Here is a 16787-nt window from a genome sequence, read left to right as displayed (position 1 = left end):
ATGCACTGACTCTGAAAGAGTAAATCAACTACAGCTATTCTGGCATAATGAATTCATCTTCAATTAAAAGAAAACCTTCATAATAATAGCTGCTATTGTTTATGAAGCGTCTACCTTATGCTCCAAATTTCTACTCTTCACAAGGTAGTGAGTGTGGGCTGTAAAAGCAAACAACAGCGAGTAGCAGTGGGGTTCAGGAGTCTGCTACACTCCCCTTGTCACGATCCTTTCACACTGTCTGTGATTTTTGTTACCTGAAAATAATATATATCTCCAGCAAAGAAGTCAGAAAGAGAAAAACAAACATTGTATCTTAATGCAAGTATGTGGAATCTAGAAAAATGGAACCAATGAACGTATCTGCAGGGCAGTAAAAGAAACACAGACTTAGAGAATGAAGATGTGGACGCAGTCGGGGAAGGCGGGTGGGATGAGCTATGATAGTACTGGCATTTACACCAGCACGTGGAAAACCGCTGTGGGAAGCCTCTGCATGACACGGCAGCTCAGCCCAGGGCTCTGTGATGACCTAGATGGTGAGAGGAGGGGGTCCAAGAGGGAGGGGACACGTGTGTACATATGGCCGATTCACTTCACTGTACAGCAGAAACTAATACAACATTCTAAAGCAACCACACCCCAATTTTTAAAAAATATGCAGTAAATTACACTATAGTACCTTTTCATGATAGACTATTATGATGCATTCAATTAAAATATATTAACAATATATTTTCAATTACATGATATGCTATTCAGTTCAGTTCAATCGCTCAGTCGAGTCAGACTCTGATATGTCATTATCATTTGTATATAGCATAAAAAATATACATTATAAGAAGTGAAAAAACAGCATGTTAATTTTACGTCTAGTGGTGTTCCCACTCTGTACAACACTCACAAAAGACTGTATTAAATGACAACAGTCACTGTCTTTGATGGAGGCACTATGGGTGAATATTCCCATTCTTTTACATACTTTCCATAATCAGCTTTCACTACTTTAATCTTCTTTTCATATTTTTGAGCTGCAAAAATACAACATTCTTCAGAAAATTTTAGATAGTGACTATATGGTTTATAATCTCCCCCAGTATCTCAGCTGGTAAAGAACTAGCCTGCCAATGCAGGGGTTGCAAGAAACATGGGTTTGGCCCCTGGGCTGGGGGAAGATCCCCTGGAGAAGGAAATGGCAACCCACCCCAGTATTCTTACCTAGAAAATTCCATGGACAGAGGAACCTGAAGGGCTAGAATCCATGGGTTGCAAAGAGTCAGACAGGACTGAGCGTGTGCATATAAGCACACATGCACACAAGCACACATGCACACACACACACACACACACACATACACATTTGGTCCATAAAGGGCCAACACTTTGACCCCAGAGATGATCTGTTTAGAGTCTGGTATATACCAAGGTGTGATCTAACAGACTTTGTAACACACAGGCACTTGGATGCAGAAATAGTATGAGTGTGTTTTTAAGATGAATGCGATTATATTAAGTATATTATTTTGCAACCTGATTTTTCCGATTAATAAGGTACCACACCTAGCCCTCCAATATTTTTATAATCTAAATTTTACTTTTCATATCATTGCTATTAAAGCGAAGAACACTTTTCCATTACTTGTAGAAGTACCGAGAGACCAGTGGCTCTGGAAAAATGTATATCCTCAAAACTAGACAACATCAGGCTCACATGCTTGCTACAGTTACTTACTTCTGTGAATGAAGGAATGAACAGCTAGAGCAGGTCCCCACTTAAACTCCTTCAGGAAACACAAATTAACTGGTTTTCCTTTATCCTTCTTGTTAGATGATAAGCAGAAAGGTACAGAGTTTAGCAGGCCTTGAACTGTCAGATGTATCCTTTCACAAGAAAAAATTTTAAAAAATCAAAACCCCACCTCATCTGATGTATGTGGCAAAGAGGGTTGCCATGTTACCCCATGATTTAAGTATGTCAATGTTGTTCACACTTGTCTTGTAAACATCTGCTTTTGTTTAGAATAAAAGATGAAGATTTGATACCAGAATACTTCTGTACAATGTAATTATAAGAGAGCCCCCAAGATAATTGCATGATTGCCCTAATATGTATAAGGTATACATGTTAGGAGTATGTACATAGCAGCATGTATGCTCAGTCACTCAGTCGTATCCAACTCTTTCCCACCCCATGGACTGTGTGACCTGCCAGGCTCCTCTGACCATGGAAATTTCCAGGCACAGTGGGGTGCCAATTCTATTCCAGAGGATCTTCCTGACCAGGAACTGAACCCAGGTCTCCTGTGCCTCCTGCACTGGGAAGAGGATTGTTTACCACTGAGCCACCTGGGAAGCCCAGCAGCAGGTATATGGCTACCAAATAAAAATGTCCCATTTAGAAATTATATGTAGACCAAAATAGGAAATGCTGTCTGAACTTATTTGGTAAATGAGCTGCTGCTCCTGCTGCTGCTGCTAAGTCGCTTCAGTCATGTCCGACTCTGTGCAACCCCATAGACGGCAGCCCACCATGCTCCGCTGTCCCTGGGATTCTCCAGGCAAGAATACTGGAGTGGGTTGCCATTTCCTTCTCCAATGCATGAAAGTGAAAAGTGAAAGTGAAGTCGCTCAGTCGTGTCCAACTCTTAGCGACCCCATGGACTGCAGCCTACCAGGCTCCTCCATCCATGGGATTTTCCAGGCAAGAGTACTGGAGTAGGGTGCCATTGCCTTCTCCAGGTAATGAGCTAGACATTGATTACTAACACCATCTTGATCAGGCCCTTCTGGAGCAAAGCTGTAGTCTAGGTGTTTGGACTTAGACTAACTCAGGGCATACTGACTGTGATAAGCACTGAACACCAAATGCAGCCAAGAAGTAGATTTTTGCAGTTACAGTAGACTGTTCAAAGTGGCTTATGATTAACTTCTGAGCATCCAAGATAAATTTTGTTAAGGGACTCATACCCACTGGCCACTAAAACACTCTCACTCTCTACACTGGGATCTTGGAGCACTGCGTGTAGACCAAGGTTCGATAAACTACAGTCATGTGGAACAAGTCCAACTCAGCTTGACGTCTGTATTTTTAAATTTATATATATCATCTGTGGCTGCTTTAGGCTACAACACAGAGCTGAGCTGATACAAGATAATGATGATGATGACATGATAGAGATGACATGGCCAACGAATCCTGAAATGTTTCCTATCTCACCCGTTTCAGAAAAAGTTTACTATCTCCTGGTATAGCCTGCTGTTCAAAAAATTGATTTCTTATTATTTAACATGAGCTTTGAAGATCTAAGTATTTCCAGAACAGAATAAAATCGTGTCTGTCCTTATTCTCAGGAGGCATGCTTAGTGCTAAGAGGTCGTACTGGATTAAGGTTAAGAACATGAGTTCACATTACAGCCCTGCCTCTGATCACTGGTGAGCTCTTGAGCCCATTACTTCACTTCTCTGTGCTTTCAGTTTCTCTCTGGAAGCCTGCTCATTCTTTCACTGCGTTTCTGGACAGCTGAGATAAGTGATGCTCACATCCATCATGATTCTCAATCTATGAAATCGTTGGCTTCTTCATTTCCCATTTGAGTATCCGACTTACCAAGGAGGAAAGGGGTGGAGCGTGTCCTCGACCATGTATCACATGAAGGATCCCCAGCCACTCCGGTGGTTCAGCAACTCTCACACACCAATGCTTCAACAAAGACAAGGGGGGAGAAAACAGAGATTATATTAACCCATTTGAAAAGAGGCCATGGTCATTGCTGATCGATTCTAGAAAGTTCCATGAATCCCCTGCACAGCCAGCTGCATTGACAATGTAAGGCTTAGCACAGAACAACTTGGAAATTACAACGTGACAGCCCTCGCCTTTTATCCTATACCAATGGGCTCCTTTCCTCAGAAAAGGAGAAACAAAAATTCAGATATCATTAATACAGGAAAACAAATCTCATAAAACAACCAAAAGGACCATTGCACACCTGTTTAAATTATTTTAAGCAGTTTGAGCATCAAATTCCAATTGTGTGAATTTACCCATTTTATGATGGGTCTTTCATTCTGTTTTTGGAAATACATAGTACCTTAAGAATGCATTTCAAAAATAGGAGATGAAGTCAGAAGGTATACAATAAACTATACTAGATTCAGAACTTGTGTTTTTATTTACATATTAATTTATTTGATGCAAAATATGAAGCTTTTTTAAAGGAAATTGTAAACCATAAAAACAATTCACATTACTAAAGCAAATTTAAATAAAATCCTAAAAGCTTAACACATAATGTGATGACAGATGACTGCAAAGCACAAGCTTCCGCAGAACCATGTACAACAGAAATTAAAGAAATGGGTTACTTTCCATTTCTTATTCAAAAAAGAAATTTCTCCATTACTAGTTAAGGATGTCTCCTACTTCAGCTACTACATTTTGGGGCTCGTGCTTGTCCTGTTGTCCAAGTTTCTTTCTACTCACACAGTCCATAGCTTCTGGCTGCCATAAACCTCAAACACACTGAGGTTGCCTATCCCAAGGTTTCCCAGGTGGCAAAGTGGTAAAGAATCCGCCTGCCAATGCAGGAGACACAAAAGACGCAGGTTTGATTCCTGGGTCAGGAAGATCCCTTGGAGTAGTGAATAGCAACCCATTCCAGTAATCTTGCCTGGAAAATTCCATGAACAGAGGAGGCTGGTGGGCTACAGTCCACGGGGTGGCAAGGAGTCAGACATGACTGAGTGACTGAACATGCCTATCCCAGCATGAACACTTGGGCAGCAGCTGAGAATGATGACAAGAACAGGGGGAGAAGAAGCTTCCAGAACATTCTGAAACATTCTGGCTGTCCCCCTATGCAATGATTCCCACACCGTCTACTTAGTGATTATCTAAAGGCCATCTGCCTGCAGAAGGACAACTGGATTACAGCATCTGGAAATTTATATAATTTTCTATCTGTTGAAATGCCATTTGAAAGTCCTGAGGTTCAGAGGCCAGAGGACAATGGCTAGGTGACAGTGTCTTTCCATGAGGCTCTCTGCCTCCATTAGGCATCTTCATGGGAAGGGAGGGGGCAATCCAAAGTAAAATATTCAGAATTGGCCTGGAAGGCGCCCACAGCTCAGGTGCACTCCTGCACTGCGGCATCGCTGATCCCTTGAGGTCCCAGCTGAGTCTTTGAAAGTCTGTGACTTCATCCTTTGGAAAGGAGGAGAGGCAGCTGTAAATCTTCAAGGCCAAAAAGGGAGGAAGGGAGCTCTCCCCAAGGTAAGAAGGCATACTCGGCCCAGGAAAAATTCCTAGGAGTGGCCAATTCCTGTCTCACAACACCAGTAATATCTCCTTTGGGTGGGGCAGCAAATATGTTAGCTGGGACTTCTTGACTAAACAACTTGAATACAGTAACTTCCTCTCTTGATCTATTTTACAGTTAGTACGAAAATTTCTTTCCATTTGGTTATCTCTTAATCAAAATTTAACTGATACAGTTGGATAGGCCCACTGGTTACTGCCATGAACGTCCAGCAATTCTTAAAGATTCCCATGTGTCAGAATCAAGTTAAAAATGAGAGAGTGATAATTAGGTCTGAAGGCTGAGTTCTCCCATCCTCCCTCAGTGAGATCATAAGTTAGCTGATGTAGCCCCTTAGCTAAGACATCCAAGGGTCACACTTACAGAGAAGGGCTATCCTCTTAAAAGGCAAAAATGATGGAGGCCAAATAAGACGCTGAAAGAATCCAGAATTGTTGACAGGACCACACAACAAATACTGCAGGAGGTAAACTTTCCTGCTGAATCCAGGTGGGGACAGCCTGCATCCTGGACAGCCAGACGTGCCAGGCACAACCTCAGACCTAAAAGCAAGGCCCTTCCTTGTGAAAAGGCAACACTCAAGGGACAGAATGCCCAGACAGAGTTCACACAGTCTTGGGGGACAATAGAATGCCCTTTAGAATCTGAAATCTAAACAAGAAACTAGTTCCAACATCAGGATTTGGGACACACACCCTGAAAGGTTTTAACTATGCTTGCAGTTACATCAACAGTGAAAAAGACATTTTACCACCCTAGCCCATGATAGCCACACAAACACCATCAGGACCTCCTACTCTGGAGGGTCAACCCTTGCCTGGATAGGTGTGCCACCCTCTAAAGCAGGAGTCCTCAACCCCTGTGCCATGGATCAGTATTGGTCCATAACCTGTTAAGATCCAGGCTGCAGAACAGGAGGTGAGTACATGAAGCTTCATCTATATTTACAACGGCTCTCCATCACTTGCATTACTGTCTGAGTTCTGCCTCCTGTCATATCAGCAGTGGCATTAGATTCTCATAGGAGCACGAACCCGAATGTGCTTGAATCATCCCAAAACCATCCCCCTCCACCCCTGGTCCATGGAAAAACTGTCTTCCATGAAACCAGTCCTTGGTGACGAAAAGGTTGAGGACTGCTGCTGTAAAGGAATATATACCATCCCACAGGACACCCACGTGTCCTGTGCCGAGCAGTGTAGGCGCAGGCTTGGAAACCACAGCAACAAAGCAGTGACCTTGAATAGGCTAAGCTAAAGTCACCGATATTGGCCCCTGTAGGCCTGGATGCTGGGCTCTCCTCCCTCAGTGAGGTCATAAATTAGCTGATGTATAAACTAACTCGCTGACATATTTTCTAGAAAACTGAGAAACAATTCCAAAGGTAAAGAAGCTACAAAGTCTCAGTGGGTCATCTCAGACTGAAGGTGGAGTATTTTTAAGTGTCTATTTATTATAATGACTCATTAAATAAGAAATTGCTTATGTTTTATTAAAACACAAATGTCTCCATTTGACTCAATTCCATATTTTCCTTTAGCTGAAAATCAACTATAGTAGAAACAGCTCCTAAGTGCTCTGCCTCATGATTCTTAATTAGGGCCTGGCCATGGAAAAAGCTGCCAATGTGAACACACGTGCAGGGTGATCCCTGTCACACTCTGATTCACAAAGAAGAAACCTATCCTAGAAGTGGTACCTGTAGCCACCCTCACAAGTTTATAAAATCATCTCTAAATTAAAGTACATGTGTAAAATTTAAACATCAATTAGCACTAAGTATCCATCAGAAGCCTCCCAGATGGCTCAGTGGTAAAGAATCTACTTGCCAACGTAGGAGAAGCAGGAGATGTGGGTTCAATTCCTGGACCTGGAAGAACCCCCTAGAGGAGGAAATGGCAACCCACTCCGGTATTCTTGCCTGGAAAATTCCATGGACAGAGGAGTCTGGTGGGGTACAGTCCATTGGGTTGCAAAGAGTCAGACACGACTGAGCAACTGAGCATATAGAAGCACACCCTTGAGAACACGATTTTCTGCTAAAATATGCAAACTTCCCCATGTGGCTTAGAGTGAGGAAAAAAAGGTGGATTGAAATGTTTTCCTAGAACCAAAAGGTCAGCCGAGCAGTTGTTTTGTATCCTAAAGATACAAGAGAGAAATTAACATTTCAGGCCAGTCTGAAGAGCTCCATTTAGAAATAGCACTACAGTAACCAGAGTAAAATTACAGGAAATAAGGTGACAATGGGCAAGACCACCTGGTATCGTAAGGATGTTTAGCAGAGTCATGGAAAGAAACACCATACATGCAAGCTCAGAAAACCTATAAGCGGCTGGGCTAGGGATTCCCAAGTTCCGAGAATTTTACAGCTTCATTGAGAGACATCCCGAACCACCACACACAACGTCCCGCTCTGGCCTTGCATGGTGGGTGGTTAGTAGATAAAGCAAGAACTGATTCTGTTCTCAAGAGCTCACACAAGATTTGTCTGCTACACAATTCACCAAATACTGTGAAATGGGACGAAAGGGAGGTACTACTATCGAATGAACGAGTCAAGGCCTGGAAGCTGAAAGCAGCTCTGCTAAGACTGGAAAGCAGGACCAGAGGGCAGCGAGGACCACAGACGGGGAGCTGGCCTGGTGCTCAAGTTTGTCGAGGAAAACAAGGAAGGAAACCAGAGAATGGGTGCCGGGTGGGAGACTGAGGAGTAAATGGATGCTCTGCCTTACTTCCCACATCACTCTACACGGCCAATCAGACACTTTGCTGCATCAAAGTTGAGGACAGGATGTGCTGAAGAGTGACACACGCAACTCCCTAGTCACGTGGAAGGGTCCTGTCCTCAAGGAATTCACCCTCTGGCTTCCCCCAAATCAGAAACAATTTCTTTAGTAACCAGCCAATTTGTTTTCATACAAATAATGCCATTTCTTGATCAAGACCATTTAGTAAAAAAAATCTCTTTCATAATTATCTCACCTACATTTAGAAAAGACAAGTAACGAACGTCATAGTTTTGCTTCTTTAAATCTCTGTCTGTCTTTGGGCCAGAGGAGGAACACCGGGAGACCTTCAGCCCTATCAATGGCTGAAGCTTCAAGAACAGTGGGTCCTCAGGTGGGAACACAGGACCTCACGTCTTGGTCGTTTCATGACACAATCATCTAGCCCTGAGATCAGCAGAGGTAAACCCTACCTCCTGGAACAGAAGAGAAGGCACTTCTGAAAGTGACACCCAAGGAGTAAGATGCACAAGAAACCGACATAAGCATCCTGTCAGAGCCTTCACACCCGGATCCACCACGAGGCTCTCTCTCCATCAGATAGTTGTCACTGTGGAATGTGATGGTTTACAAATATTAGACACAGCTGAGACCTACAGAAGACAGAAGGCGGAAATTGGATATTTCATTTCTCAAAGTGTTGACTAATCCTAACAACATTTGGGAAAAAAGAAACCTGACTGTTTTTCATTTTGGCTTCTGGTAGATCATCCTTTGGTGAGTATTTAAAGCTGGTAGGAACTGCTGACCCTGGAACAAATACACTGCCTCAGTAACTGAAACAAAGCCAGCATAAAAAAACACTTCCTGTGCCTCTGTTCCTACACCAGATGATGAGATGTGTTCTGAGTTCCAGGAGGCATGGGAAGAAAGGGAAAGAGAGGGCAAAAATGACATCCTTATTCAAGCAAAATGTTGCCCAAAACTAAGCGACTGCTCAAAATGAGCAATTTCTAAGATCAGCTCTCTAAGGACGCCAATGTCCCTGAATAGGGTCTACTTTCTTCTTTCTGCCGCCATGTGCCAAATTTTCAAAGGGCAGCCTCACTTTTCAGGCAGGCAATTTTGAAGCGCTTGCACAAGTGGTTAATTTGCATGGGCAATTGGCCTCTCAGCTTTCATTTTGACAGCTAAATTGATCTGTCCTTTGTACACTAGAATCTCAGGACCCAGAAAGAGAAGGATGTCTGAGGCTTTTGGAAAAATGTGGTCTCTCAATTCCTATTTATTCATAACAACACATTCAACAAGACTTGCCCTGTAAGCAGTCGCTCGCACACACAAAAGGGACTCAAGATCCAACTCGAGATCGAAATTTGAGATTCAATTCTAAGATCAAGATTTAAGGCTAAAAAATTAAACTATAGCTGTTACTTCCCACTAAAGCAAACAGGATAGGTTTGGGTTCTTAAACTAGCTCTTTGGTCATTCCTTAGGAAGGGGGCACTGTCTGTCACAGATTAAACTCACAACTGGCACCAAAACCTTCCCAGGATGAAGCTGAACTAAGGCAGACAAAGGTCTCAAGCATGTGCATGAAGGAGAAGACGGGATTTGTCCCTGGAAAGAGGGCAGACTGTGAAAATCACAGCGAATTGTTAGTGAAATGGCAGTGGGATAAATCACTCAGAAAACTATTTTCTGAAAAAACGAACAGAGAGAAGCTTTTTAGCTACAAAGGATGCTCTCTCACCAATTCAGTAGAGAAATGGAAAGATGTCCCAATCGGATTAGGACAAACCCACACAAGCCAATTCAATATACATGCTGGACTGTGTCAGTTCTAGCTTCTCAATACCTTCATTTATTTTATTAGTATGTGTCCAGACTTTAATGCTGCTGTTTTGCATGAGATAACAGTGATCTGGGCCAAATTGTGTTTTGAATTAAAAGTGAAACTATGCTCTTGTTTTTTGGCTTAAACCCAGCTGCTGCTGCTGCTGCTAAGTCGCTTCAGTCGTGTCCGACTCTGTGTGACCCCATAGACAGCAGCCCACCAGGCTCCCCCGTCCCTGGGATTCTCCAGGCAAGAACACTGGAGTAGGTTGCCATTTCCTTCTCCAATGCATGAAAGTGAAAAGTGAAAGTGAAGTCGCTCAGTCGTGTCCGACTCCTAGCGACCCCATGGACTGCAGCCTACCAGGCTCCTCCATCCATGGGATTTGCCAGGCAAGAGTACTGGAGTGGGGTGCCATTGCCTTCTCCGTTAAACCCAGCAAGTGCAGTGAAATCATTTCATTTCTCCAAAGGCATGAAGAATAAATGGGCATTTAAAACCTGTTGAAATCAGTCCCAGTGACCTATTGGGTCTTCCATTGTCAAAGGTGGGCTCCAAGACTAAGAAAAGAAGATAACTCGTCTCTTTGTTCCGGCAACAGGTCAAGTTGCTCAGAGATGCATTTGTTTCTTGCTTTTGAGACAACAGCAGGCTTAACACCATATGAATCGCTGGGTGTGTTGTATAACCCAAAACCTACTTCTGTCCTATTTGTCATCCTCTCAATATAAATCAGTGATAAAAATAAGAAATAGGCTACTACGCATTGAACCAGATGGTGTCTTACCTTCTTGTAAACCCGGCTGTGATTAGAATGTGTACACATGTGGGGGAATAAAAAGATTTTCTTTTCTTTGCATTTGGCAATGAGTCATGTCACCCATTTCAGCACGAACTGTACTGAAACTTCCTCCCCAGGAAGAACCAACGCAGTTTCACTAACGTTTAAAAACAACCGTGTCAGCTGCCTTCGATTAGTCATGAAGCCTTTCTGCCCATCCTGCAGCCTCCAGCAAGGACAAGATCTGATCAAATCAGACTTGCTAAACATAACCAGAAGGTCGGGCATGTCCTGATGCAAACCTGCTGTAAAAAGACACCCTTTTTGTATGAATCAAAGATGCTTCCTCCATTCTCTCTGCAATAGGCACACTTCGAAATGTCAACCCAGGATCTTGACTTAAGGGCCCCCCTTCTACCTATATCCCTTTCCTCATCCTTGACCATCATGAACCAAACTATCAGACCTGGGGGAGGGATGCTGAATAATCGGAAAATTTCTGAGCTTACTGATGATTAAAGAAGACACAATCCATCACTCCCCACTGCATTCAATACAAGCCCTGCTTCCCTGGATGAAGCATAAAGAAAAGAAGACCAGTTTAAAAGGCAGATGGTATTTTACAAAATTGTGTTCCGTTATTTTCCACTGACAAGCTCTGCCAGCACAGAGAGCGTGATCCAGGCCATGCCTGACACATACAAACCACCCCGTGACTGTTCCCCTGTCCCTTTTCTCTGTCCCAACCATGGGCAGGTTTTGGGTTTCCTTTTCCTGGTGGCTCAGACGGTAAAGCGTCTGTCTGCAATGCAGGAGACCTGGGTTCAATCCCTGGGTCGGGAAGATCCCCTGGAGAAGGAAATGGCAGCCCACTCCAGTATTCTTGCCTGGAAAATCCCATGGATGGTGGAGCCTGGTAGGCTACTGTCCATGGGGTCAAAAAGAGTCAGACACGACTGAGCGACTTCACTTTCACTTTCACTTTCATAAAATCTCAAGAAGACAAACCCCTCCTCTATTGGATGGTAAGTATGAAACTCACCATGGGCATTGGTTTGTTTGTTTTGTTTTGTTTTTATTTTACTAGCTGCTGAGACAGTACCTGCCCTCCTTGTGGTACCTATGAAGTGTATTTATGAATCTAAATCCAGAACTCTGTATTTCTCACCCTTTCCGATTCTATCTTGTTGGCTTGATCTCATCACTCAAGCCAGTCATTCTAAGCGCTGTTGCTGCATCCCACCAGGCTCTCTGAAATCCACATGTGTCCCCATGGGATGTAGTCCCCTGTTCTCTGTGACCAGGACACCCAGTGCCTGTCTCCAGTTATCTCATATCACCCTCTGGAATTTGTCTGCTTCCTCTATCAAGGGCTATCATTCTATCCTATTCAACTCTGAATCCCAGAGCCCAGGCAAACATTCCATGAGGTTTCCTTCACTCTACTTCCAAGTTTGTGTAAATGATAACGGACCCATGGACCCAGAGGGCATAATCTTAAAGTCAGTTTCTGGAGACACTCTTCCCTCTTAACATCACATTATCCAATCTGGTATCAGTCAAAATCATCCAGAAAAACAGAATAAATCAAACCTCAGGGGGACCGAGATGCTCTCCTCCAGGTCTGTTGCCGGGCGTCCAGCAGGTGCCCAGGTAGGAGTTAGTGGGTGGTGTCTGCGCGGGAGAGAAAGTCCTGTGGGAAGGGAGTCACGCCTTCCTGGACCAGAGGCTTGAGGCATGCCTTGACCCCATCTCTGCTCAAAATAAAGTCCTCCTTCCACCTTTCTTTAGAAGGAGACACCTTTCTGATGCTACTCATACAGATCTGAGTCCCCCTTTTTTACATCCTGTTCAAGCAATTGTAAAATCCAGACTTTATCCTAGACTTCTCAGGGCAAAGAAGCCAAAATGGCTCTGTCCTTGTCTATTAAGCTGACTAAAACATACACAAGGGTCCTTCTGCAGACTCCCTGAGGGAGTTGCCTCCACACCCCCCAAAATCTCTCTAGATGCTCAGAGATATCCCCCCGAAGGGACAGCTGCTCACAGGAACAGAGGCCAGATAAGAGAACAAGGTCGAACAAGGGACCATCAGTGACAGCCAGGAAAATGCCCTTCCTTAAATGATATAAACATTATCTTTGTACATGGAATGTTCATACTGATAATTCCCTTAGGTAACCCACTTTCCACAGCCATCAGTTGAACTGCCAAGGAAAAATTACTCCAAGTTCTGAATTAATGATGCTCATTTAGACTGGAATGTTTCCTATGTAGCAAGTCTTCAACGATTAATTAAAACAAGATCAAAGTTCTTGGACTTCATTTCTATCATCAGAGCTTCAGGCCCCTTCACCCAGGCTCTGTCCTGAATGTACTTGAACTTCAGCTGGTGGCCTGCTCACACTTGGCCCCTTCTCTCCAGTTAATTGCAGAGTGTTGCTGTTGTTCAGTGGCTAAGTCCTGTCCAACTCTTTGAGACCCCATGGACTGCAGCACAGCAGGCTCCCCTGTCCTCCAGTATCTCTTAGAGTCTGCCCAAACTCATGTCCAATGAGGCAGTAATTCCATCCAATCATCTCATCCTCTGTCGCCCCCTTCTCCTCTTACCCTTAATCTTTCCCAGCATCAGGGTCTTTTCCAATGAGTCAGCTCTTTGCATCAGGTGGCCAAAGTATTGGAGCTTCAACTTCAGCATCAGACCTTCCAATGAATATTCAAGACTGATTTCCTTTAGGATTGACTGGTTTGATCTCCTTGCAGAGTAAGAAAGTTTTCAGCAGCTCTCTTTCACCCTCTTAGTTTTCCATGTCAATTCAGGTTCAGTTCAGTCACTCGGTCATGTCCGACTCTTTGAGACTCCATGGACTGCAGCTCGCCAGGCTTCCCTGTCCATCACCAACTCCTGGAGCTTGCTCAAACTCATGTGTATCAAGTCAGTGATGCCTTTCAACCATCTCATTCTCTGTCGTCCCCTTCTCCTCTTTCCTTCAAGCTTTCCCAGCATGAGGGTCTTATTCTAATGAGTCAGGTCTTCGCATCAAGTGACCAAAATATTGGAGCTTCAGTTTCAGCATCAGTCCTTACAATAAATATTAAAGACTGACTTCCTTTAAGATTGACTGATTTGATCTTTAGAAAACATGGACATGCTCTGGCCACCTTGAACATGAAATTATGACATGCTTTACCCAGCTGAAAACTTAAAAGCATCTTTGACAACATAGCACCAGAAAAATCAATCTGTTCTTAGGGACATTTTATGCTTGAATTTACAATGCGCATTTTAATCTCAATGTTACATTTTTTGACTCCATTCATACTTACAATTCCCATCAATCACTTTTCAGGCTTATGGAAGTGATGCTATTCCATGAGAGTAATAAGCCCAACAACCGAATCCAGCTTTAAAGAAAAGTCTGTATGACTCCAGTGAAGATGACAAAACAGTGATACAGAAAATAAAATCAAGTGACAACAGAACACAGACCTGTCTTTGCTTTGGGATTTTTTTCCAAACTATATGCTCAGGTTTTAAAATAAGACATTCTTGTCATATCAGGTCCCTTCTCTTGGACCAGCAGACACCCAGCACCTCAGCACAGCGCTCGTGCAAAATCTGTCTCTCTCTCTCTCCTCACATGTTTCATCAGAGGAACTATGGTCTAATTAAGGACTGTCCTATCAATACAGGCATCACTGTGAACATTAGGGAAATTAAACCATAAACAGAACCCCTCAATCACATGGAAAGCTGATAGCATTGTGGGGAGAGGTGATAAGACCCGTTATTATTCTTAGAACAAAACACCTTGCTCTGCTGGCCGTTTACTTTGTCACGTGTTTCAGATAGCGCTGGGAAGACGGGGCAGGCTATGCATTGCTGACAGTTTCTCAAGTCAAACTCCCTTTCCAAATATTGTTAAAAAGAAGCTATAAATCAGAACAGTGGCCTGAAATGTTGGTGATAGCTGCTTGTCTCAAAGACTCCTAAGTAAAGTGTCAAACCATAACCTGATGTAATGGCACGTCTTTATCCACCTTACTTGATGAACTCCTCACCCTCCTCATATTAGGTCTCTCTTAGTTTCATATTCGGAGAAGGCGATAGCACCCTACTCCAGTACTCTCGCCTGGAAAATCCCATGGACGGAGGAGCCTGGTAGGCTGCAGCCCATGGGATCGCAAAGAGTTGGACATGACTAAGTGACTTCCCTTTCACTTTTCACTTTCCTGCATTGGAGAAGGAATTGGCAACCCACTCCAGTGTTCTTGCCTGGAGAATCCCAGGGACGGGGAAGCCTGGTGGGCTGCCGTCTATGGGGTCGCACAGAGTCGGACATGACTGAAGCAACTTAGCAGCAGCAGCAGCAGTTTCATATTCTGGGGGACATAGGGTGTTTTAACAGAAGCAAAACAGATGCAAATTGGTCATAACCATCCTGAGATGAGAAAGGCCCAGGTCTCATGATTTCCCTCCACTCTGGACCTTGGGAGAGGCCAATGATCCCATCATTGTTGTCTTCACCTGGCCAAGGATGGCAGACGGGAACTCTGCTTCTCAGACAAGGCACCTGACAAGGTGTGGACACCAAGCAACGAGGTTGGTTACTTGGACACCAAAAAATAAGGTTGGTTTTATCTGAACTGTATCATGAAAAGAAAGCAAAAGTGATCATCATTCAATTGTGTCCTACTCTTTGTGACCTCATGGACTGTAGCCCTCCAGCCTCCTCTGTCCATGGGATTCTCCAGGCAATAATACTGGGGTGGGTTGCCATGCCCTTCTCCAGGGGATCTTTCCAACCCAGGGATTGAGCCTGGATCTCCTGCATTCCAGGTGGATTATTTACCCCTGAGCCACCAGGGAAGTCCTCATAGAATGAAGAAAATAATCATAGCAGAAATCTGAATAATTGAACGGTTTCACTCCTACACCTAGTCCATCTGTCATCAAAGGATCAACTGTCAATAGAAACACACGCTTCCCCTGACTCCCTGTTTCACTTTTCCCACCACTATCTTTTCCATCTGTCAGCCTTTCAGGCCCTACTGTGCTCATTATGGCTACAACAGATCTTTAAAGAAAGGACAGGCAGAGAAGCTACAATGATGTGAGCATCCCCCCCTCAAGGACGTTCTCTTGGGGAATTGACACTGCTCAGGAGACGTCTGCATTCCTGCTGAGATCACCAGAGGGAGCCCCTCCTCCTTGGTTTCAATTTGCTGTGACAGACACTTAGCCTCACACTTCCCAGAGCAAGATGCTGGGCGGGAATTTCATAACTGTCCTTGGCTTGTCAACAGATGTTAGTGCTCAGGGAGAAACCTCTGTGGCATCTCAGCCAGCAATCCATCCCACATGCTGATACACGATCCCACAAGCAGAAGAGCATCCCCCCTAGATTATTCCAGCCTGGACCTCAATGGCTCCCACCAAGGCATGGAGGTCAGCACTGTGTTTCAGAAGGAAGCTTCAGAGTCCTGTTCGAAGAATCACAATGGGCTCCCAGAAATCAGCCCACATCCCTTAACCAGACCAAAGGAAACTTCCTTTACCTTCCCGGCAACTCTCCCGAAGCCAAATTTACAAAGAGAAACGAGATGCAAACTAACCTTTGTCATTACTTGCTAGGGAGACATGCCTAGTGTGACCTCACCCAGCTTGTTAGTTCAGGGTGCTGTTGATCACTAAAGCTCTAAAACCACTGTTCTTCTCCAGGTCAAAGCAGAAGCACTCATGTTCAGAAAAAACACAGGCGTCAGGACAGGCAGGAAAGCTTCCAAAGAGGTCTAATTCCATCAGGAAGCAGGAATGTCTGAGAGCTGCTTCAGAGGTTGGGAAGTTTTCCACCAGTGATATGGCCACTGCCAAGGACATAGGGATGCACAAAGAATCCTGCTTCCTGAGAGGAGTTTAAACATCTCCTTCGTACCTATAAGATTCAGAGTACAAATGGAGTTGGACAAATGCAGACATTACTTCTTTCCTATAGTAACTGATAGTCATGAAAGAAGAAGAAAATGGAGTCAATGCTCTGCTCTTTCTTGATTCCACATTTACAGATTCTGCATTTGCGAATTCTATGCCTACTGGCTAACATTTATTTATAAACGCAAAATG

The 16787-nt window shown here is 43.9% G+C and overlaps 1 protein-coding gene across 2 annotated transcripts in view; it reads right to left on the bottom strand.

The window, feature by feature from the left end:
* SEMA5A (semaphorin 5A) overlaps positions 1 to 16787 on the bottom strand; it is a 570854-nt gene that overhangs the window by 431271 nt on the left and 122796 nt on the right. For both annotated transcript variants that reach the window (XM_055554473.1, XM_055554474.1), the window contains exon 2: positions 3606 to 3698. The gene's annotated coding sequence lies outside the window, so the exon portion shown is untranslated. The remainder of the gene's footprint in view (positions 1 to 3605; positions 3699 to 16787) is intronic.

Source organism: Bubalus kerabau, chromosome 18 (assembly GCF_029407905.1).
Source record: "Bubalus kerabau isolate K-KA32 ecotype Philippines breed swamp buffalo chromosome 18, PCC_UOA_SB_1v2, whole genome shotgun sequence".
Taxonomy (NCBI): Eukaryota; Metazoa; Chordata; class Mammalia; order Artiodactyla; family Bovidae; genus Bubalus; species Bubalus kerabau.
Note: the sequence above shows the minus strand (reverse complement) of the source record. Positions and strands in the feature narration are given on the sequence as shown.